The 24,930-nt window shown below is 48.9% G+C and overlaps 1 protein-coding gene and 1 pseudogene across 3 annotated transcripts in view; one reads left to right on the top strand and one right to left on the bottom strand.

The window, feature by feature from the left end:
• The window catches only part of LOC144132602 (uncharacterized), a 57,370-nt gene that overhangs the window by 10,048 nt on the left and 22,392 nt on the right, over positions 1–24,930 (top strand). For all 3 annotated transcript variants that reach the window (XM_077665131.1, XM_077665129.1, XM_077665130.1), the window contains exon 2: positions 1,095–1,253. The gene's annotated coding sequence lies outside the window, so the exon portion shown is untranslated. The remainder of the gene's footprint in view (positions 1–1,094; positions 1,254–24,930) is intronic.
• Positions 1,067–24,233, bottom strand: LOC144134105 (uncharacterized; annotated as a pseudogene).

The raw sequence follows: 24,930 nt of genomic DNA, 5'->3' as shown, positions 1-24,930 counted from the left end.
CTAACTTCCTAAGCCTAACTGCTGGGTGCTGCACTGAGTGCTGTTTGAAAACAATACATGCGAGGTGTCAGAGTTCATAAATGAATAACTGAACCGAAATAGTGAAGGGCTGCGGAATAATGTGTCAGTGCAGGTTAATATCTCCAGGTGGCCAGAATTATTCCACAGCCCTCCACTATGGCACCTCTTTCCTTCTTTCAGTCCCTCCTTTATCCCTTCCCTCACAGAGCAGTTCAGGTGTCTGGGATATGTGAGACAGATAGGTACCGTACCATTTCCTTTCCCCAAAAACCATTTTACCAATTTTAACCTAAATAATGCTGCTCATTGAACTTGGGGACAACACTCCACGGTACTTTGCAATTTCCTTTTACATGAGCCTGTTGTTACGCATCTCGAATTGTATTGCAATGAGGCTCAGATGATGTGACCTTGCAGCCTCAGGTGTAGCATTCTGAGCTTAAGTGCCCACGTGTCAACGTGAAGTGCATTTGTTGTAGGACTAGGAATTCTGCAGTACATGTGGGGTTAGGGCTCTGGATGAATAGCCTGTTATCGAGCTTTCCCCTGTGACCATGGAACTGCATGTCCTCTAGCACTGTCCCGGCAAAGTTGGTCATCTCTTTGCTGCTACATGCTTAAGTGATGGATGAGTGTAGTCCGATTCACAATGATGTATTATGGAAGGCGTAGAATAGTGAAACTAAGGTTTAATTTCCACTTAAGTGCGACTAGCTTTCACCAGCTCTTGCCAAAGTGGCATTTTTTGAGTTGTGGTATTTCAGGCTTTGCATTCCTGTTCCTGCAGTTAAAGGCTAGAACTCATTATCACTGCTTTGCTGCAGATACACTTTTTTTTACCTTTGTTGTGGTACAGAACAGTGGGCTTAAAATTTTATGAACAATACTCAAATCATCTTGCACAGGGTGGCAAAGGGACAGCGGTTAGTGATAAGTAGTGAGGGAGTGCATCAATGCAGGCCATGTAATCATGGCACTGTCATGCTATGGAAAAGAAGTTAGCAGTTTTGCATTTGAGCCTGTATCTCTGCACAAACAGCCCACATCATGGGGAGTGTGCCGTGGCTGTGCAGGAGGTTGTGTTGGCCCATCCCCTATGAGCCTGGCTGGCACGAGCCGCCTGGAGGTGAGCTGTGTGCTGCACTGGTTCTCCCTGTGGAACGCTGCCCAGAGGGAGGCCTTCTCTGCTACCCTCCTCGCCCACTTGGCACCACACCCGGAGGACACTGCTGGTGAGGGCATTGGTCTTTTCACTGGCTCTGCTGCCCCTCTAGCACGTCGAGTATTGCTCATATCACAACGGGTATCTGAGCTTCGCACCATTGTGGCCATCAGCCTAGCAATGTTCACTCCAGGCCGAAAGCCTGCCAGCTGTGACCACCTTGTCTCCGTGAACTTCTTAATCTCATCCACCCACCTGACTCTCTGTGACACCCCCCGCTATGCTTGCCTTTTCCTGGAATATACTCCATTAGCCTTAAGGATGATCGGTTATCTTACCTTCGCATCACATACCCTGCCCATGGCCACTTCCTGATTTTGACCAAAATTTCATTAACTCGCTGTTGTTCCCTAACGCATTCTGCTCTCTTCCTGTTTCTTACTCTTAGCGTTTTCCTTTCCATAACTTGGTGCGTCGTTCTCAATTTAAGCTGAACCCTTTTCATCAGCCTGCATGTTTCTACGCCATAGATGAGTACTGGCAAGATGAAACTATTTTATACATTCTTCTTGAGGGGTACTGGTAAATCGCTATTCTTCATTGCCTCATTTTACCTGCCAATTGCATTCGACCCCATTCTCCTAGTTCGCATTCATGAGCCGAATGTGCAGTCACTACCTGCTCTGATTCGGTAAATTACCTTGCCACTTCCTATGTTTCACTATCTGGTGTAAACTGTTGTGCCCTTCTGAGACTGTTGAACATTCCTGTAGGTTTTGTCATACTAATTTCCGCTCTGTTTGCCTGTCTAGGCCCTCGGTCAAGCTTTGCAATTCATCGGTGAATTAGAGATTACTATGGCAGTGGTGGTCCAGCTGCTCCATTTGCACCATTCGGATACCTTTGCATTTTGCTGCTACAGTCTGCTCCAAAGGTGGCAAATTGATCAGTATTGCGTCTTAGCTGTGCCAAAAAGAAGACATGATCACGGGAAAACAACTATTTTTGGAACCATTCAGGTTTCCAGTTGGCATCCTACTAAAGCGTTTCCGCAGTTGCCAATCCAGGGTGGGCTGGCTTGTGGTACAATTTAGCAGCCAGTTCATTCGCGCACTTGGAAGAAGGAAAGAACTCGGGAGAGGCGGTTAAAGGGGCCATGACAGCCTATTTTCATGCATACCCTGCTTATCGCCTTAAATTCCGAACAGGTTAAATTACAATTCCCCCAATTTTCAGTTCATTCTGTGCGACAAATATTTTTTAAACAAATTTTTTCCGTTTCCTGTGCGAACTGCTTGCTGGTCTGGCAACCTCTGATCGCTGACGTCAGAGGGGCATACACGCCCCACATCGTCTACTGCGCGCAGTTGAGGTGCTTGCATGCACACCGTAGACAACGGTCGCTCAAAAATTTTTCATTTTTTTTAGCTTATCGAAATAAAATGCATTTTCAGTGTTTTCTTTTTGGAAGCCGTCAGCTTAGTACGTGACCTGAATGATCCTTAAGAAGGCGGACTTGCTCGTGGCGCCACTTTTTTGATTCTGGGGGAAACAGAAATCGATAGACCCCTGCTTTATTATTTACGCTTATAAACATGTTATTTTTATGTTATGAGTGTGGTTTCTTTTGAGCAGTCAAGTGCTCCCATATGTGGAAAGCGGCACGTGCTGTGCATGCCTTTGGCGATGTGCGCCGTGAAAGCTGTGGCGTTTTGTAGCTGGCTATCAATTTCTTGTCCGCTATTGATCAGCTCGATAATTAAACTCAAATTATCACAAGGTGGCACTAGAGTAACCTTGAGGCACGAACGGACCAGAGAAAAGTGCCGAATGAGACGGCTTCCCCGCTGCATGTGTATATTTGTAAGTCGAACATACATTCTCTTCGGCTCGTAGAACCCTTTTGCAGGAACCAAGCCGCTTGCAAAATCCTACACAACTCTAATGCTTTCACTGCCCGCACCGATGAATAATTGCCGCCGTCTAAATGAGTGCTTCAAAATAATAGTACAGCATTTTGCTGTGCGTGCACATTGTGCCCCAGGAGTGCGACGATTACAACTGCAGCCCTGCACTGAGGTTGTTTACATGGCTGTGCGCAAACAGTACTGCTTGTTTGTGTAGCATAAAACGCAAGGTAGGTTCTCCTTATCTTAAATATTGCGTACTTTTGCTCACAAATTGCACTTTTACTCGTTTACACACCATGATAACACTGCAATAAGCGCCGATGATGCTATATCACCTGCTTGGGAAACGCTCCGCGTAGGGTACCGGCGCTTCCCACTAATTGTATCTACTTCCTCTTATGTCACCAAAATTTAACCTTAGATCGGTTTAGCTAAATATACGTTCGGGCATTACTTCAATTAATGAAAACAACTAGATTTGTTGTCGACAGTCGACGCCGACGGCTGCTGCCAGCTGGCTGCCTTCTGCACATGCTATGCAGACCGGGTCACATATATCGGCACCTCCCCTATAATGTATTCGCGTCCTGCGATGCAGGCACTCGTCGCTTTGAGGGCACTGTAGCCAAAACTACGCTCAATAGCTATTTGCAGGCGCTAAAACTTGCGAATTTGCTCTCCACAATCGCCGAAATCGCACACACGAATCCTGCGTACTCGCTAGGCCTTGTCACGAAAGGGGCCGGTGGTCCACCATCAACCGAAATTCAAGAATATGGCAAAAGTACCTCACTGATTAGTAACAAAGTGTGACGATATGATATGTAGCTGCTTGTTTCACTTTTTTCGATACAGATGAGGTACACAAGCGCAGTTTTTTTGGCCGTCGCCTCACCGGGCGTGAAGCTTTCGCTCGTCCGCACAAGCAGAGGCAACGTCGGCGAGCGACACCGTCGTGCGGCGTTTTCTGCCCGTGTATCTTGCCTCGCCGATCGGTTCTAGGTGCAGGCACCGAATGAAAGCACATCTTCGCTGGTGTACACACATCGCATATGTCGTGGTGGCTGGCATGAGGTCCAAGAAGTTTCAAAATTCTTAACCTTATAGAATGTCATACCAACTAGTCCCCTACCACACTCTTCTGGTTCCCACTAAGCTGACTCTTAACATTACTACGATACGTGATCGTTGATCATGCTGGCGTCGTTGTCGGTCTAGCGTGATAGACGAGTGCATCAGCGACGGCATTTGCGTACCGACCGGCCCACCGACCGTCGATCGCTGTCGCATCGGCCTATAGTGTGCCCGGACCCTATTTATAGCGAAGAAAAACAGCGTTACTGTTGTTATCGCTTTTGCGGCACCAATCATTCATATATGGGGGACAACTGCTACTTCGATCGCCCGCGAAAGTAAACGGGGGAATGAGACCTCGCTGTGCATATTGCAGCAATGAGAGCAGACGACGTTGCTCCGTGCATGCCCTAGTGACGTCACGAGAGCTTTCGATATGGTGGTCGCTGCCGGTGGGAGGAGTCTCCCGGTCTCAATTTTGATCGTATTTTTTGTATTAGTTACTGAAGCACAAAACTGCAATATGAAGAACGACGTCATGACCCCTTTAAGTCACTTTTTTGAAGCTGGCTCCCCCCCCCCCCCCCCCCCTCTACTTGGCCGCCGTCTCAGCGGGCTTGCGCATGCGCAGTAGACATTGCAGCAGGCGACGACGCTGCGCCAAGCGTTACTATTGTCTGCGCCTTTGGTTAAATGGTTAAAGACTCCCAGTAGTCCTTGCGATAGCGCATGACTTCCGGCACACTTTTTGGAGTGCAGCTCGGATAGCGAAGACGTCTCTAGAGTTTTCCTTCCTTCATGCTCGCGCATCATGTCGGTTGTATCAAAAGGTTGCATCATGTCAGTCAACCCTGAAGCGAGCTGAAGAAGTCGCATCTTCTGGGTTAAAGAACAGCAGCTTGGAACAGCTCCAGTGAGGTCAAGCTTTGTTGAAACAAGTGAATTTCAGCCTTGCTGATTCACTTTGTGAGCTTGAAGAATTTGAAAAAATTCCAAGAAGCGTTGAGACAGTGCTAATAAGAAGAAAGAATGGTTGAGGTGAACATGTAAGACAAAGCCAGCATTAATAAAATGTAGCTGTTTTTTGTGAGCACCTTTCTTGTTTTTTTTTATTCCTAGCTGCACATGGCTGACCCTGATCACGTTAGTAAAAAACTATTCTGGGTGACTTCTTTATTCCGTTTGTGCTGCTCCCGGGTTGCTCAAGAATTATTGTTCTGATAGAAAGGTGCTCCAAAATGAACATTTTTCTGCTCCAAAAATTGCTCCAGAACTTGAAATGGCTGGACCGCCACTGTTAAGGTATTCTCTATTGACTCTTATCCCCAACTATTCCCAATCCAATTCTCTGACACCTCCTGTAAACATGCTGTGAATAGTGCCAGAGAGATTGCGCCTCCCTGCTTGACAGCCTTCTCGATTGGTATTTTGTCACTGCGTTTACTGCGGACTGTGGTCAGGATGGAGCTGTAATAGTTATTTCACAGTACCTCTACATATGTCTGTTCTACATTCTGGTTTTTACAATGCCTGCATTACTTCTGAGGTTTCTACTGAGTTAAATGTTCATAACCTCAGCTGTTGCTTTCATAGCTACTCAGTCACTGAAGCGGCTATGGGGTTCATATTTTGGAATGATCATTTTCAGAAACAGTGCTTCGATCACGGGCTGGAATATTTTTACCTGCCGATCTAAATACAGTGGAAGGTGCTTGCATTCAAGTGGGCAGCATTCCTGTTGATGTCATTTCGATGTTGCAGTGTCACTGAGTGTACCAAAATGAACTGAAAAACAGAATAGTCTCTTGCAAGTTCTTGTCCCTAGTTTACCGTTAAATTCTGTTCCCCCACCTGTGACCACTGCCGACAGCTGCAGTTGTCTCATTATTATTGGAGCCCATTAGATTTACTTGGGAGAGTAGTCCACTATGTTTTCTTGGGCCACATGCACACTTGGCATGTGTGTGCAGTTATCAACTCCAGCAGAAACTTCATGATTGAAGTTAATGCAGTTTGCTGCAATGAGACACTGTGCATGATGTTTCTTCACATCAGTGGAAGAGTACTGATAAATATTTCTTGTCACTTTTTTTGCTTTCAGATGCCTGTTCGGGCCTATAAGCTCATTAATGTATAGGTTCGTTATATGCACCCAGTTCACATGCTTCGATAGGTTTACTTAGTCGATTAGTGCTACATGCTACTTCCTAGTAGATATTGCCGCCAATATTTGCAGTGTTTGTTCGTTTTTCAAATCTGCCGCGACACCACCTTATCGCTTTGTTTGCGACGCAAGACGCGACTAGATTTATCTCGATTGATCGCAGCCAGGCAAAGCTGATTCTACGTTGTTCCGGAATGTTCTAGTAACTTTGCGCCCTTTATCTCGAATGTTTGCTATCAGCTTTAAATTGAGCACGGCCGACAGCGGCGGGCATTCTGTTCGACGACCGCCGAGCACGCTTGTCGCTTCGCCGCCGCCGAGTGATTCAGTCCATTTTGGGTGCAAGTCAGCCCAATAAACAGTTCTTTTAGAAGGCCCTTTCGTCCATCTTCATCGCTGCTTCGACTGCCGTCACCACTACGTGACATCTGGTGGAGGTGCGGGGTAACTTCCATGTTCCGGACGCCCCCTTCAAGTTGTGAAGCCAGCCCTGAGCGCTTCGCACCCGAGGACGAGCCAGCAGCTCAGCGAGCCAGCCGACGTCTCCAGGGAGAGGAGCCTGAGTTCGGGAAACTGCCGGACCGTACAAGACAGCGAAAAGACGCGGCTACGAGCACCGCAACCTCGCCGAAGATGTCGACACCGATCATACTGCAGCAGCCGCGGGTGCCGCCAACTTTCAATGGATCCCTAGGCGAAGACCCTGAAGAATGGTTGGATCAATTTGAGCGCGTGGCGTCATTCAACAAGTGGGATGATGCAGCAAAAATTGGACACGTGTTCTTCTCATTGGATGGCTCCGCACGCACGTGGTACGAAAACTACGAGTCGTCCCTTACGACATGGGAGCTATTCAAGAGAGAACTATTGAAGGTATTCACCAGTGTCGTGAGGAAAGAAAGAGCCGAACGACTCCTCGAGTCCAGGATCCAGCTTCCGAATGAGCCCGTCCGCAGTTACGTCGAGGAGATGAAGCGCCTATTTCGCCGCGCCGATCCCGGGATGACCGAGGAAAAGAAAGTTCAGTTTTTAATGCGCGGCGTAAAAGAACAACTCTTTGCAAGCCTCGTCCGCCAGCCGCCAAAAACAGTCGAGGACTTTATGCAAGAAGCCTGCACGATTGAGAATACCCTCGACGTTCGAGCTCGGCAGTACAATCGCCCTTCCTCTGCCTGTGCAATCCATTCGGACACGCCGGCCACCACCAGCGACAGCTTGCGGGAAGTTATCCGCGAAATCGTACGAGAGGAGCGACGCCGATTACTGCCATCTTCCCCACAGCCACAAGCAGCGACTCTGATGGATGTGGTACGGGAAGAAGTGCAACAGGCACTTGGCACCCCGACGGCCACAGAACCCCAGGCCATGACCTACGCCGCTGCAGTAAGTACTGCTCAGCCCCAGCGACAACCCCCACGTCCTTCCTCCCCGAGATGAGCCAATCGTTCCACAATGCCGCCTCCCAGCCCCCACCCGCCCAGCCTATGACCGACGCTCAAGCCCCAGGAAATGCGACGCCTGGAGGACTTCCGACAACCAGCCGTTGTGCTTCCATTGCGGTGAGGCCGGCCATATTCTTCGTCACTGTCCGTACCGACGTATCGGTCTTCGAGGATTTGCCGTTAACGCCCCACGACCACGCTTCGGACAACGTCCGCACGAAATCGACGAGTACCTGCGTCGAGAAGAGTACACGCCGAACCGCTTTTCGCGCTCACCATCGCCGTCAACCTCGCGCTTTGCGTCACCACGCCGCAGCTACGCAGCCGCGGTACGAGGAAGGTCTCCCAGCCCCCGTAGGGGAAACTAAAGGCAGCAACCTCTGGAGGTGAGGTTGCTCACGAGCTAAACGCCGAAGATCCTCCACCGACCACGTCCCATGGAGACGCTGCACCCGCGACGCCGCATGAAGAACCGACACTCGCTGCACCGATGCCGCACACAATGAGAACCTCGACCACGACGCAAGCTACCTTGAAATCGACGCCGCCACCCAGAGGAGCTTCGACCACACGCCCAACCCGTGACACGCATACGCGACGAAGCCGTGACCCGACGCCGAGAGCGACATGCAATGCAAGAGCCAGGACCTCCGACCTAGAAGTGACTATCGACGGCCGGAAAGTTACCGCTCTAGTCGACACAGGAGCCGATTACTCGGTGATGAATGGAACATTCGCTGCGCAGCTCAGAAAAGTCACAACGGCTTGGGACGGCCCACAAATTCGCACCGCTGGGGGCCACCTCATTACGCCATCAGGACGATGCACAGCGCTAGTGACTGTCAAAGGACATACCTATCCTGCGACCTTTGTTGTGCTACCGCAATGCTCCCGCGAAGTGATCTTGGGTATGGATTTCCTTAATGAGCATCAGGCGATCATCGACCTGCGATCCAAGCTGATCACGCTTTCGACGGACGAAGCCATCGCTTCGATGAAAACTCGGGAAAATCACGTTGCCCTAAGTGTCCTGGAGGAAGAAGTGAGCGTCCCACCCCGTTCAAGCGTTATCGTGACCGTAGGCGCCACGAAAGCCATAAACACTGAAGCCATCATCGAGGGGAACATGCAGTTGCTACTAGACCGAGGAATCAGCATCGCAAGAGGCATTGCACATTTCCGCAATGGCCAGGCCGAAGTACTGCTGACTAACTTCAGCGAAGAATACCGGCATATTAACAGAGGAACGACGATTGCTTTCTACGACGAAATATCTGACGTACGAGATTCCTTCGCCCTCTCCGACCGCTCCGCAGAAGAACCGCCTGACCAAGAGAACTCGCCCACTTTCGACATCAACCCAGCCCTGCACCGGAACAGACAAGACCAGATCCGCAATCTGCTTCAAAACTACAGTGAGTGCTTTTCGACATCGCCGAAGGTGCGACAGACGCCAATTGCCAAGCATCGCATTATAACGGATCAACACGTCCGACCTCTCCGTCAAAGCCCCTACCGTGTGTCTCCGCGAGAACGACAAGCCATCCGGGACCAAGTCGAAAAAATGCTTCGCGACGACGTCATCCAGCCTTCAAACAGCCCATGGGCGGCACCGGTTGTTCTAGTGAGAAAGAAAGACGGCGCACTTCGATTCTGCGTGGATTACCGCCGCTTGAACAACATAACAAAGAAGGACGTCTACCCCCTCCCCCGCATCGACGACACACTGGACCGCCTCTGCAACGCCAATTATTTCTCATCGATGGACCTCAAGAGCGGCTACTGGCAAATTGAGGTCGACGAAAGAGATCGCGAGAAGACAGCATTCATAACTCCGGATTTGCTGTTTGAGTTCAAGGTGATGCCATTTGGTCTCTGTTCCACACCAGCGACGTTTCAGCGAGTAATGGATACAGTGCTGGCAGGCCTGAAGTGGCAGATTTTTCTGGTATATTTAGATGACGTCGTTGTCTTCGCCTCGAACTTTGAAGAGCACCTCAAAAGACTTCGAACAGTACTAGACGCAATCAAGTCGTTTGGCCTAACCTTGAAAGCAGAGAAATGCCACTTTGCCTACGAAGAGCTGCTGTTTCTAGGCCACATCGTTAGCAAGGAAGGAGTACGCCCAGACCCGCAGAAAACAGCCGCTATTGAACAGTTTCAACCGCCGGCCGATAAGAAAGCAGTGCGCAGATTTTTCGGACTATGCGCATATTACCGACGATTTGTGAAAAACTTTTCGCGCATCGCCGAGCCCCTGACCCAACTGACGAAGGCAGACGTGCCGTTTAAATGGGAAGCGCCGCAAGCAGAAGCCTTCAAGGAACTTCAGCGTCGCTTACAGTCCCCACCGATCCTTGCGCATTTTGATGAAAACGCCGATACTGAAGTTCATACCGACGCAAGCAGCGTGGGACTAGGCGCCGTTCTCGTTCAAAAAAGTGACGGGCTGGAGAAGGTCATTGCATACGCTAGCCGTTCCCTTTGTAAGGCCGAGGCTAACTATTCGACCACTGAGAAGGAGTGCCTTGCCATCATCTGGGCTACGTCGAAATTCCGCCCCTACCTCTACGGACGGCCGTTCAAGGTGGTCAGCGACCACCACGCGCTCTGCTGGCTTGCCAATTTGAAGGATCCCTCTGGCCGACTCGCTCGATAGAGTCTGCGTCTCCAGGAGTTTGACGTCACCGTCGTTTACAAGTCCGGACGCAAGCACACTGACGCCGATTGCCTCTCACGAGCCCCTGTAGATGCACCGCCGCTGGACGACGATGAGGACGCCTTCCTGGGACCCATCAGCGCAAGCTCTTTTGCTCAGCAGCAACGCTCGGACCCCAACCTAAAGGGCCTCATCGAGTACCTGGAAGGCAAGGTTTCTTCACCCCCCGCTTCATTCAAGCGAGGACTGTCTTCTTTCTGTGTGCAGAATGAGGTCTTTGTGAAGAAGAACTTTACAGCGAACAAAACAGCCTACCTCCTTGTTGTACCTACTTGTCTCCGCGAAGAAGTTCTACAGGCTTCACACGACGAGCCGACATCAGGACATCTCGGGTTTACTCGCACCCTCCGCCGCATTCAAGACAAGTATTACTGGCCCCGACTGTCTGCCGATGTCGCACACTATGTGAAAACATGCCGAGATTGTCAGCGACGAAAGACTCCTCCCACACGACCAGCAGGATTTCTGAACCCCATTGAACCTCCCTCAAGACCCTTTCAGCAGATTGGCATGGACTTGCTTGGCCCTTTTCCAACGTCAACATCTGGAAATAAGTGGATCATCATAGCGACCGACTACCTGACCCGCTACGCCGAGGCGAAAGCCCTACCGAACGGAACAGCAGCTGAAGTGGCCAAATTTTTCGTGGAGTGCATTCTTCTTCGACACGGCGCCCCCGATGTGCTCATCACGGACAGAGGAACAGCATTTACGGCGGAACTCACGCAAGCCATCCTGCGCTACAGCCAAACCAGCCACCGGAGGACAACTGCATACCATCCGCAGACCAACGGACTGACTGAGCGCCTGAACAAAACCATCGCCGATATGCTCGCTATGTATGTCGATGCCGAACATAAAACCTGGGATGTCATCCTGCCTTACGTCGTCTTCGCCTACAACACCGCAGTGCAGGAGACCACCCAGATGACGCCTTTTAGGCTCGTCCATGGCAGGGATGCCACGACCACGCTAGATGCCATGCTGCCCAACGTTACAGAAGAAAAGAACGTCGACGTTGCCGCCTACCTTCAACGCGCAGAAGAAGCTCGAAGGCTTGCCCGATTACGGATCAAAGATCAGCAGCGGTCCGACGCCAGACGCTACAACCTACGAAGACGCAACGCGGAATACAAGCCAGGAGACCAAGTCTGGGTGTGGACGCCCATTCGCCGCCGTGGATTGAGTGAAAAGCTTTTGCGCCGCTATTTCGGCCCGTACAAGGTTCTTCGTCGGCTGGGTGAACTGGATTATGAAGTCATCCCTGACGCAATGACTGCATCCCAGTGACGCCGCGTATGACCAGAAGTTGTCCATGTAGTCCGTCTGAAGCCGTATTATGCGCGCTAAAGGCCGCTGCATTTCCATGCTCTATTTTCTCAAGATCTGTTTTTTTCCCTTAATAGTCGCATTATTTGTTTTAATGCATCGGGTCGATGCTTCTTTGAGAGGGGAGTAATGCCGCCAATATTTGCAGTGTTTGTTCGTTTTTCAAATCTGCCGCGACATCACCTTATCGCTTTGTTTGCGACGCAAGACGCCACTAGATTTATCTCGATTGATCGCAGCCAGGCAAAGCTGATTCTACGTTGTTCCGGAATGTTCTAGTAACTTTGCGCCCTTTATCTCGAATGTTCGCTATCAGCTTTAAATTGAGCACGGCTGACAGCGGCGGGCATTCTGTTCGACGACCGCCGAGCACGCTTGTCGCTTCGCCGCCGCCGAGTGATTCAGTCCATTTTGGGTGCAAGTCAGCCCAATAAACAGTTCTTTTAGAAGGCCCTTTCGTCCGTCTTCATCGCTGCTTCGACTGCCGTCACCACTACGTGACAATATGGTCCTGTTGGTGCACTGCAGCAATAAGTGATAAGAAATTGCACTTCAGTTGTTGTATTTGCTGTGACAGACAAGCAATTCCATACATTTCCTGTCATTGTGGTAGCGCTTACTCACTTGGAAACACTGTTGTATTTTGTCTTACATATCATGTCCTCCAAAAAAATAGCTTTGTAATGTATGAGAAAAACATCATATTTCTGCATTGAGTATGGCAAAAGTGCGGTGGGGTTCCATTAGTGTCTGGGCTTGTGCTCTCAAAGTAGCAGTCACTGCTGTAGTGATTCTCAATTTCTTTTGTGGGTGCAGTTGAACCTAGCTATGCATTGAAAGAATTGATGGCTTCTTAGTGGAAGATCGGGTGTGGAAGTAAAGTGATGAAATTTGCTGGTAATTTTATTGGTGGCTGCAACTGGCACAGTGCTCGGTTAATTGGAATTCTGCGTGAGGTGCCTATGCTCTGCTGTGGGCGTATTTAGGCTGATGCTGATGACGGTGGCTTATAAGATGTATTATGGATGTACGTGGAGGTAACCTTAGCAGAGTCTTTCAGCACCTTTCCCTGGTAATGGAGCTTGTGCGTAATTCTGGGGTGAGCTTTGATGCTACCAACGGAGGGCCATGCTGTGGCACCAGTGGTGACTAGCGGGCCAGCAGGAAGGCAGCCATCATTTGTGGTGATTTATCGCAGCGAAAATGGAAGGCGCGTAATTCGGGCAGTTCATGCTTGTGTTACGTGTGGAATGCTGCGTGTGGCCACAGCCATGGATGGCGAGTGTTGGCTGCAAGCCGTACACCCACACTATATGTAGGAGAATTGAAACAAAAATGTGTAATTTGTTTCCTTTGCCTAGTGTAACTGTGCTTCAGAGTGCTGTAATAAGCCATGCAAGTCCATTTTGACAAGAGGGATATTATTTGTGTTGCGCAAGTTGGTCTCTCATTGCAATGCAAAAACTGGTGAAGCTCGCTGTGCATACACAGAGTACAGGATGGATAGATGGCGTTCCGGTAATATATTCAAATGCCTCCCAGTGAATTTGTCAAAGTTTCTATCAAGGCCTCGACTGTAGCCGCATCAACAACCCTAAATAAATGCTGCCAAGAGTCGTCACATGACCATGACTGAATGGAAAACTGTGCTAATCTCGTGCTTGAGCCTCTTCTTCACTGTTGATCTAAGTGATGAAAAGTAGCAGGGCAGCAGCGGTGCTTTTCGTTACATGATTGCTTACTACATTATTAAGTTTGCACCCTTACGTGATTGCTTACTGCATTTTTAGGTTTGCACCCTTGACAGGCGAACTAAATGTGTTTGAACTTCACTTTTAGTTGTTCCAAAGGCAGACAGGCAAGCACAAGCAGAGATGTAGATGCACCATGCCCAACAGAGGAGGCATTGTGGTGCACATTGTAAACTGCGACTTCACCGCTGTAAAATGAAGCCAAGCCGAATTTACTCAGTGGCACTGCCTGGGGCCTTTATTTCCATTTCCTTTTTTCAGTGTGCTAGCACTAGGGCTTCCACTCAGCCTAAAAGCCATTTTCTGTCGGTCAGTTTGTGTGGTCCCTGGTCTGACCTTGATGAGCCGATATACACACTTGGCAACCTGCCCACTGGATTGCAAGCAAACTGCCCACTATGGCAGGCGGCAGTTCAATTAGTGATTGGTCGTGACAGGCTGGTCGGAAAAAGCAACCTAGGTCGCACAAGCACCTGCCATCATAGGACAGGGGTGCATTGCTTAACAGATGCATAACTGCACCAGGAGTGGTATGAGGACTCCCAGGGATGTATGAATGTAAACTGCATATACAGTAAAACCTCGTTAATTCGAACTCGAGGGGGACCGGAAAATTGTTCGAATTAAGCGGAGTTTGAATTAACGAGCGGGCGCTAAAAAAAGCGGCCATCACGCCCGGCAGCACGGGCCGAAGCTAAAACAGGCATATCTGAGATCGTTATCTCTTACTACGCGCTAGCTACTACACATTTGCGGCGGGCGATTGCGCGAATTAAAATCATAGAGCCCGAATATCGAAGGAAATAAAGTTAATTTGTTTATGCGGTTTGAGCTAACATCAAAATGTATTCGTGTAAGCAGCAAGCTTAATGATTAAATATGACACTATGCTTCAAAAACATGTTTATTAACAGCAGATTGGCAAAGCATATCAAAGAGAAAAATAATCGGTGATGCGCATTTGTTTTCGTTTTCTTTGCCGTGACTCGACAAGCATCGTCTGCAACTTGCCCAACAGCTCCAACGCAGCGTCCGAATTATCATCGGCGGAGAAGTAGCGCGCAGCCAGATCGAGTGCTGATGCTGTTTCACATGCACTCGGGGGTGGCAATGGATTGTCGCCTCCGTCGGACTCGTCGTCGCTGTCAGCTGTGCTCGCCGCGCCCGAGTTGTGCGGCATCTGGTCACCGCAGGCCGCTTCAATAATCTCGGCATTGCTTAACGGCCCTGATGTCTCCACGCCGCTGTCAACGTCTACGAAGCTCTGGAAGTCAACACCCTCCGATAAAGCAGCGTAGGCAGGGTGCAGCGCGACGGAGTCATCACACTGAGCACCCAGCTCTGCCATGCTGCAGGCTTCTGGGCCTTCAATGAAGCCGCACTTTCGATAACAGTTCGCGACTGTGTCCGCCTTGACAGCATTCCACGATGTTGCCAGCATGTGGCAGGCTCTGAGGAGATTGACGTCGTACGATTTTCCGCTGTCCATACACACAAGAATCCGCTCTAGGAGGTGGCGCCTGTACAGTGTTTTGAGGTTTTTAATAACTCCAAGGTCCATAGGCTGCAGCACAGCCGTAGTGTTTTTCGGCAGAAATGCCAGACGGATCGCCTTCAGTCCGCTGATGTCGCAATGGGCTGAACAGTTGTCGACGAACAACAGAACATTCCTGTTCTGTGCCGCAAACTTCCTGTCGAGTGTGCGCAGCCAATCCGTGAAAATTGCTCGCGTCATCCACGACTTTCTGTTGAAAGTATAATCAACAGGGAGAGTTTTTAGCCCTTTAAAGCAGCGAGGCTTCGCTGCTTTGCCTATAACTAGCAAGCGGCACCGTTCCGTGCCAGTCGCGTTTGCGCACACCAACACCGTCACTCTTTCCTTGCTTCTCTTCCCGCCTGAACACGTGTCGCCTTTGTAACTGACAGTCTTGTTCGGCAGCAACTTAAAATAAAGCGCGGTTTCATCTGCATTGAACACATCGCTGAGCGAGTAATCGGCAAAGTAGTCCTTTAGTTGACCTGAGATCCAATTTTGACACGTTTCTTCATCGACTGCGGCTGCCTCTCCACAAACGCTTTTAAACGTAAGTCTGTGACGGGCCTTGAAACGCGACAACCAGCCTTCCGACGCGCTGAAGTCACTTATGCCCATCTGGCTGGCGAAGTCCACTGCCTTTGTGGCAATTATTGGTCCACTTAGCGGAATGTTCCTGCTGCGAACGTCCTTAATCCATGCCATTACAGCATCCTCCATCTCTGGATGAGCCGATGTTCTTAGTCGTTTCCGCGAGGGCTCCATCTCCTTTTGATACGCATTGAAGATCGAGTCCTTGTTCTTGAGGTATGTGGACAGCGTGCACTTCTTGACTGCAAACTTCTCTGCGATCGCTGTCTTTGTTAGGAGACCACGTTCGACCTCCTGTAATATCTCCACCTTCGTCTTCAAATCCTTTGCGGAGTACTTTCCTTGGTTTGCCATGATTGCCACAGTCGATGAGACGTCACCAGCGAGACACCAAACAAACGAGGAATATCACGCAACACAAACTTCGCTAGACACCGCGGCAACAAAGACTAGGCGCAAGAGGGGCCGGGTGCTGCGTGCAGGATGAAGGAAAGGAAAGAGTCTTCGCTTCCCGAGCTGCACAAAAAAATGGTACCGGAAGTCACGCGTTCTCGCAAGGGCTACTGGGAGAGTTTAGCCGACGGCGCAGCCAATAGAATGCTAGGCGCAGCGGCATCGTCTGCTGCATGGGCATGCGCGCTGGGACGGCGCCCAAGTAGAGGGAAGCGGGGGAACGGGGAGGGGAGGCCCGCTTGATTGAAACGTTTATTTCCATCAGAAAAATAGCGCGGCTTCAAAAAAACGTGACGTAACCGCCTCTCCCGAGTACTTCCTTCCTCCATGGTCGCGTGCGTCTCCAATGGTCACGACCGCCTCGGCGCTGCGGAAACCTGCAACGGCTTGCGCCGGAGCCACCGTGGCCGGAGCATAGGCGGCGCCCGCGGTATGGTGGCTGGAAGGGGGCAGTGTGACGGGCAGGAGCCGGCGGGGCACCCAGAGGAGCGGTGAAAGTTGTAGATGGCGCTACCTGCAGCTTGTGTGCAGCCATCGCGCCTTTTTCAGGGGGCGGCGCTGGGCAGCTAGGGTGCCCGTCTAGCTAGTGTCGCGTTTTTTTAATAGTCGCTTAAGAACAAATCATGCACGGCGCAAGTACTACAAGCTGTTTTCTGCTCAGATTCATTAATAAGAAGAGTGAAGCTTCTTTGGAGAGCAAAGAATAAAACGAGGCGTAATTTGCTTTATCGTAACGCACAGCAGGAGCTTAGATGTGAGACTTAAAAAAAAAAGGATTATATTTTGCACTTGAACGCAAAGTAGAACCTTGACTTGCTGGACGCCTTGGTTTCCAAGAAAAGACATGGTGTTAACCCAAGCGAACACGGACAGCAAACACGAACGACTCGGAATGCTTTTCAACTTTGTCATTCACACATCCGCCGTAATATAGTCAGTGGCCACAGAAAAAAAAATACGCACAAGGAAACAGGCAAATACTACGTTGTGGCCGCGCGCAATAAAACTCGGCGATGTCACCAAATCTTCATTCTGTTCTGTCCGCGTCAGCATTCGCCAGCACCAGAAGCTTTAGCTTTGTGAAAAAAAAAAAAAAAAATTAGGTGCTTAAGTGGATGCAGAGGCAAACTTCAATATGCAGTAAATATTTTCCGTCACTGCTTTTGTTGTACAGGTCCACAAGGCCAGAGGAAACACTTCAATGCAATGTCCACAAGAGAATAAATGATTTTTATTTAACAGTGCAGCAAACCATATAACCATATGCACACATCAGACCGAGTGGAGCAGTGTGCTCTACTTCACTGTTCCTAACTTCAAATGTTTCTGGCGCTCCCTCTGAACAGCCTTGTCCTTATTTAAGGATTTTGTAAAAGAAATGCAGCCTAGTTAGCACCACAAACTGAATAATTCTGGCAGTAAGTTGTTTGCGATGAAGCTCGCATCCTACTTGGTGGAGCGTCAGACTGCTCAGAAATTGCATAAAATCATGCACACTGAAAGCATAAAGCTTCTCTGTTGAGAAAAACAATGTGAATGCACCCTCTACCACTTTAATGAGCGTGGCCAACTCATCGCCAGGGTGCAACAGGCCTCCCCTATCAAATTGTTGAGTGAACACACTGTCTGCATTACATTCAGCTGCTTCTCTGGTGACCGTGAGGCCAGAAGCACAACGTTGGTAAGAAATTTTGCCACTAAACTTCCTGGCCACATATCCCGCCATGTAAAAGACAAGCCGGCTATCACTTGTCTCAACCACATAGCTGTTGTGGTCCGAACTGAGGCACTGCTGAATCACAGCGCCAGCATCATCAATGTTGCCAACCTCCAGCATGTCCTCAATTATGTCTTGCATGCTAAATGTATACTTATTTTCACCACTTGGTGAACTAAGGAGGGCATTAACAAGCTGGGCGGGACTGTTTCCTGACTTGGGCGGACGAGCAAGGTTATAGAAACTGAGGCAATTCACAGTTACGAGAAACTGTGCAGGGCTTGGGTGATCATTTGTCCCCGAGTACTGCCTGATAATACCGAACAAGTTTTCCAACTTGTCCTGACTTAGCCTTGACGTCAATAGGTATTTGAAACCTAAAGACGCTAGGTAAGTCAAAAGTGACAGTGTGCTTCGAATTGTAACGCGCAGTCCTTCAGCAGTGCTCTTGCTAAGAAAGCCACCTCCAACGCTCTTTGCCACATCTTCCCATTTATCTAAATAGTCCAGAAAAGCCGCCAGGTCGGCAACACCCTGAGAGGATGGTCTTAGTCCACTGCGTGGAAACCTTGACGTGAGAAGGGATATGAGGCCACTCACGCACTTCACAAGGTTTTCTGTCGGCGTAATTGAATCATAAGAGTGCTTTAGGTGTGCTTTAAGTATAAAGAGGCCTTTTATCACTTCTTCGCTAAAGAGTGTGAAGGCTAAATTTACTTTCATTTTTTCGAACGAGTTGGGTCTGCTTTGTGCACTGGTTATATGTGGCATTGCTTTAAGCGTTAAAGGGCTTTTGTCCTTTTCCCATGCTAGTTCTATATGCTCTACACATGCTCGGCCATCTGGAGTTAAGAAACCAGTGGTTACAAATGCGTTTCTAACACATTTCACTAAATGCGGAAAATCTGAGCAGAAATGAAGCTCTCTTGTAGAGTCTACAGGATGTCGTTTCTTGAATGTGACATGGCTTGAGGATGCTGAAAGAGAAATGGAGGTATTTAGAGCCAACTCTTGTCGTACGTCCTCTAGATGTTTAGATCAAGATGTGTTCTCCAGATTACTGCACTCCAGCCTTGCAGTGCCATGCCAAATAAATCGAACACCAATTGGTTTCTTACCACCAATTCCAAATGACCTCCACATGCTGTGGTTCCATGATGCTCCGTCACAAGTCAAAAAGTCAACAAACAGTCCAGCCCGTTCAGCCAGCACTATTGCTTCCAGCAAAAGCTTTGCAAGCATTTCGCCCTTGATGTTGCCTCTTGACACAAAGACACCAAGTATTTGGGTCCAGTCACCTGCACAAAAATAAAAAAAACCACATAGGCAGCATGCATAACTTATTCTAGGAACACTGCTTGTATATTCAGTCAGCGGCACAGAATGTTTATTGAATCAACCATAATGGAAACCTTGTCTCTGCTTAGTGCTTATTTTGTGTGTGTAGCTGGGGCTAACACTCCTTACTACAACAAGGCTGCAGTAAATGAAGACTGGGAAACCACTTCTCTTTGTGCGCAACAAAACGGAGTGGCACACAAGGCCTATAAGCACATACAAGTCAAAATAAGCAGCGTTACAAACCTTGAACTGGTTGGAAGAGCATCACCATTCCGTGATCTGCTGGAACAGTTCTTTCTTCTTCAGGTGTATGTCTTCCGAGGTCTACGAAACCTTGTACTGCACCTGAAATTATAAAATTCCATGACTACACAGTGCTGCATGTCATATTTAATTACAATGCTACCATGCTAGAGATTCCAACTGTCATGGGAGAGGTACCGTAAAAACCGGAATATAGGTCGAACTTTTTTTCAAAAAACCATGGTGAAAAGTCGACCCCCGTCTTATATACCGGTCATTGGCGGAAAAAATACGGAAGTCTTGCAACAATCGGTGGCTGAAGTCAGCAGCCTCCATCACCATCGCCATCAGCAGCAGTGCCGCCATTTTGCGTTTCAGTAGATGCAAAGCGGAAGCTAACGGCAATTTACCGTCGCCTTCAAGAAAAACACGATTGAGTACGAGGAAGCGCACGGGAACCTGGCGGCACAGCGCGAATTTGGAGTATCCGAAAAGAGCATTCAGTACTGGCGGAGGCAGAAGCTGCGTATTACAACTTGCAGCAACCAGAAGAAAACATCATTTCGTGGGCAGACCGTAGTGTATCGAGAATAGGAAGGAAACGTTGCGCTGCGAGCAAGATCGCTGCCTGTGACTGCCGAATGCATCCGCGTGAAAGCGGCAGAGATCGCGCGTGCCTCTAGACTCACGAGGGCGCAATTCAAAGGCTCGCCATCCTGGTTGCGGCGATTCATGAAGAGGAGGGCTTTTCTCTACGGCGCCATACTTGCCTGTGCCAGAAACAAACACGCGGGCCGATTGGTGCGCGATATTGTTAAAAAATTTGCCGGGTGTACATACAAGCAGCGTTTAAATGAAATTAAATACTGTCACCATTGTGCAACCTCTCGAGTCGCATTTGTTTCAAAGTAAGGATGTCTTTCGGTACTTTTCCCATTGAAAAAGATCTTTTTCATTTTTAGAATTGGTTAGTTAGGGGGTCGACCTATATTCCGGTCCGACCTATAGTCCGGTTTTTACGGTAGTTGCAGTGGCTGTGCTTACCTGCAGTGTTGACACTGAAGTGCTCGCACAACTTCATTTCGTCGAACACTATGCCACCATGTCGTGCATTCGTGTCCATATGCTCAGTTTTCAGAGCGATGGCCTCAAATACATTTTCACTAAAGCCAAAGCCACTTTTAAAGTTTTGAACATAGCGCTGTAGGCAGGTCCGGCTGGGTAGGATCAGGATCTTCTGTTTTCGAAGGTATTCATAGAGTTTAGGGCTTCTCATACGTAAGAGTACACATTCAAGAATCCATTCTTTCTCATAATACATGCCAGACGTTGGCTTTCTTGTTGCTGCTTTGAAGCAGGTCCTAATGGCCATTTGTTGTTTAAGAGGCAATGCTTTGATGCGGTCGCTGAGCACTTCATCCCCCATTTGCTCATTTGCCTGCCTCATAGCCTCTAGCAACCTCGCTGGGTTGCGCAGTTTTTTTTGCGCGGCTTGCAAGTGACGGCGTGTATTTGCGCGCTTTTTTAGCCGACTTATTGCTGCACGCGGCCGTTTTCTCCGTGACTGCTGGTTTTGAATCAGCTTCCTTAAATATTTACAGTGGATACAGGGTCTCGGCACTTCGCATGTGAGAAAGCATTTGGAGGAATAGTGGGTGCCAGCAAACGATACATACTTGCTTGATTTTTCGGGGGTAAGTCCGCAACCTGTGCACATCACAAGCAAGTGAGTAGCGTCGAGGACTGCTTGAGCTTCAACAGAGGATTTAACGATGCGCACCGAGTGCTTTACACCTCGCACATAGACATAGCACAGAATTGATCCCAGCTGGTTGTTGTCTTCTTGAAACTTGGTCGCTTTTGGCAGCCGCATGCGACATATCTCATCTCCGTCTCGCTCGCAAACGCCGAAGAACGCAACGTGCGGTTCGGCTGCGAATCTCAGTTTGCTCCAGGAGCTATCTGGCAGCTGAAGGTTTTGGAAAATGCTCTCTACAGTTGCCTCATTCTTGTCCTGTGCTGGTGACTGGCCCGGTGACAAGACGGCTATGTCGAGCGGATCCGATGACTGCGCCAACTGCGCGTCGTTGGCCGTGCCTATCCTTTTGCGTTTTTAACATTTTATGTCTTGGTTGCACAAATTCCTCTCCTTCCGTTTGATGGGTGCTTTCTTGGTGAAGTATTTGGGGGCATCCGGAAAGACAGTAGGGATAGCGTCGTCAGTCAGCTGTGGCCGATCACGTGGAATATCGACTACGTCCCCATTTATCACATGCCGAAAGGCCCTTTCGATGTACTTCACTTCGAAGTGACGTTCACAAACGACACACTCTGTTGCTAGCTCCTTGTCAGCACGTTTGATATTTCGCGACCTCAGTTCGCGTCGAGCTGCATCTTTAGGCGGTCTGAAGAGGGAGGCCTTGTCTTTGCACGTTCTGTATCCGCTTCTGCAGCCAGGCACAAAACATGTTCGCGCTTTTGACGCCATGAGTGCACGCAGTGTTATCTATCACATAGCGCAGGAATAGCACTATATCACGTACTACACATCTTCAAATAATCAGTGGCACATATGCAGAGCTTTCCAGCTCTAAAGTGAACGCGACCAATCGGTAAACACGCACTTGCGGCCTCTGGTATGGAGCGGCGGCAACGGCTTGCTCACCAGTGCGCTTCAGCGCCCCTAGCGGCGCGGGGAACTTTCATCGCACATCGCGCCTCTCCCTCCCATGGCGCGCATAGGGCGCCCGTCACACTGCCCCCTTCCAGCCACCATACCCACGGTAGGGTGGCTACCCACGTGACCGCGCGTCAGCCAAAAATAGACAAGCCAATGCTTTGACGCTCTTTCAGCGAAAACCTGCTACGGCATGCACCGGAGGGTTGGTTCGGGCAACGAAATTCACGTCTCACCTCATGCGTGCTGGCTTATTTTTTTTCTCATCATTCTGCATTTTTTTTTAATTTTCAGCGCATTGTATTTGCTACGAGGTGACTTCTATATGCGAGGAGCAATGCCAGTAATCGGCGCCTAGTTCGAATTAACCGACGTGGATACCGGCATATTCGAATTATCGGGAGTTTTAACCCATTGAAATACACAGGGCTTTGCCGGGACCCGGCCGTCAGTTCGAATTAACCGGAAGTTCGAATTAAGCGATTTCGAATTAATGAGGTTTTACTGTATTGGCACTAACCCATTAATGTTATCCAAACAAGTTCCATCCGTGAACACTGGATGCAAACACTGGAACCGAAGTGAAAACCAAAGTGCTAGCGCACCTAATTTGCATTTGGGCTAAATACGCAAATCAGCCATCATTTTAGTGTTCCACTGTAGCGTTTGTCTAATGAACCTCTCTGGAAAGTGCGGGAATATAGACTGCACAGCTGCGAGCCTCTTGCAATCACTTGCATGCCCTGGAGGAATGCGACAAGTCTGGGCTTTCCTGGTTTGAAAACGCGTGTTCATGTTTTAATACCTTCTGAATTCAAATGAAATGATTCATAGCAGTTCAGTGCATGCATATTTTTAAGCAGAAATGCTTTTAGTTCCCATTGTCGGAGCACCGTGGTTGACCTTGGCGTCAAAATCGAGAACACGGAGCCGAACCTAAACGAACATTGACAATTGGCAACCTCTGGTGCGAGCCTGAGTTCGAAACTATCAAACCTTCTATTTATTTATTTATTTATTTAGTTATTTATCTTCATACCCACAGCGCTATTGTCTGGCATTACAGTGGGGGGGTTGAAAAAGGGTTTGGGTTTTGGGGGTTTGACGTCCCAAAGCGACTCAGGCTATGAGGGACGCCGTAGTGAAGGGCTCCGGAAATTTAGACCACCTGGGGTTCTTTAACGTGCACTGACATCGCACAGTATACGGGCCTCTAGACTTTCGCCTCCATCGAAATTCGACAGCCGCGGCCGGGATCGAACCCGCATCTTTAGGGTCAGCAGCCGAGCTCCATAACCGCTGAGCCACTGCGGCGGCGGGGGGGTTGAAAAAGAAAACGTTGCTGTTCGGTCTGCTGCTAGTCGGCCAGGCCACACGGAAGGGCACTGTTTTATCACTTTTTATATCTCGATTTGCCTCTGACTACTGAACTTGTGATTCGGTCATTGTGCGTTTATTAGTTGCTGCTTGGTGTGCCGCTAGTCGGCCAGGCCACACGGAAGGGCACTGTTTTATCGCTTTTTATATCTCGATTTGCCTCTTACTACTGAATTTGTGATTCTGTCATTGTACGTTTATTTCTTTGAGCTGTGCACTCACCATCTTTCTGTACCATAACATGAGGTGTCTGTGGGAGGTAGGGTGGGGGGGTGTGCGTCTACTTATATTGGAAGTCTAATTTTTTTGCCAGTGAAAAGAGTGATTTGCGGGGTCAATGTACAGGCGGCAGTATAGGGTGTATATTGCCTTTTTAGAGCTTTTAGGATGTGTTCACGAAATCTTTGCGTAATTAATTTCAAGAAAAAAAGTGCAAATTACGCAAGTAAATACGTTACCACCATGCTATGACTAAGAAGTGACGCTAACTGCTGAAGGAAATGTTGCAAATAAACTTCAGTACATCAGCAAGCTGTTCAAGCATTGGGTGTAAATTGTAAACCTGAATTGTTGAATTTTAAAGGAGGACGCGTCTTGCACATTCAGAACATGTAAGCCATTGTTTCTTCGTACTGCGCAAAAAAGTTACTCTTTCTCACCTTGGACAACAGTTCGTGTGCAACATCTAACGTGCGATGGAAGGGAAGTTGCTTTACCAGTACCGTCATTGGTACGCATGCCCTAGAATGACTTGCCCTTCATGTTACACTAACTTTTCTTGTACTATTTAATGTGTACTCCTTAAGGACATTGTCAGTGTAGAATGCCTGAAGGAAAAGCGCTTGTTGCAGTTGCAGATTCTAAAATCGGAACGCATGCCTGTAGCAGGTGAGAGTAGCACAAGTGACTGATCACTGGAGCGATGGTATGACAACGCATGGTGCTGCTGCGGTAAATGAACAACCCGATAACAAGCATGCCAAGTAGTTCCCACTTCTCAGTATGAGGGGAGGTAAGGAGGCCGTTACTGCCTTGTACAAAGTTCTTGTTTCTTTCTCGCTCTTTCTGGCGATCAAGCCAAAATGAAAATTCGTGTGCACAGTTGCATGTGGCCACCACTTTGACACCATGGAAGTGGCGCAATTTACAAAGTTTGCTTCCTGTCGACCCCATCATGCTGAAAACATCGGACCAGCCCGACTGATGGGTTCTCAAACTGCACCCCTGGGTGGCATGGTTTCGCGGCCCCGGTCGTCGGTCACTTATGCTAAACTTTTTCACTCGCATTTTTACAGTCTTCTGAGGCTTTCCTTGGTGAAAACTAATTCACATTTAATGCTTATGGAAGTACAATTTAACATTGCACATGCACATAAAGACAGCGAACATTTCTATTCCCATTGCACAATGCGACAGATCAGTTTG

The sequence above is a fragment of the Amblyomma americanum genome, chromosome 5, assembly GCF_052857255.1.
Source record: "Amblyomma americanum isolate KBUSLIRL-KWMA chromosome 5, ASM5285725v1, whole genome shotgun sequence".
Classification (NCBI taxonomy): Eukaryota; Metazoa; Arthropoda; class Arachnida; order Ixodida; family Ixodidae; genus Amblyomma; species Amblyomma americanum.
Note: the sequence above shows the minus strand (reverse complement) of the source record. Positions and strands in the feature narration are given on the sequence as shown.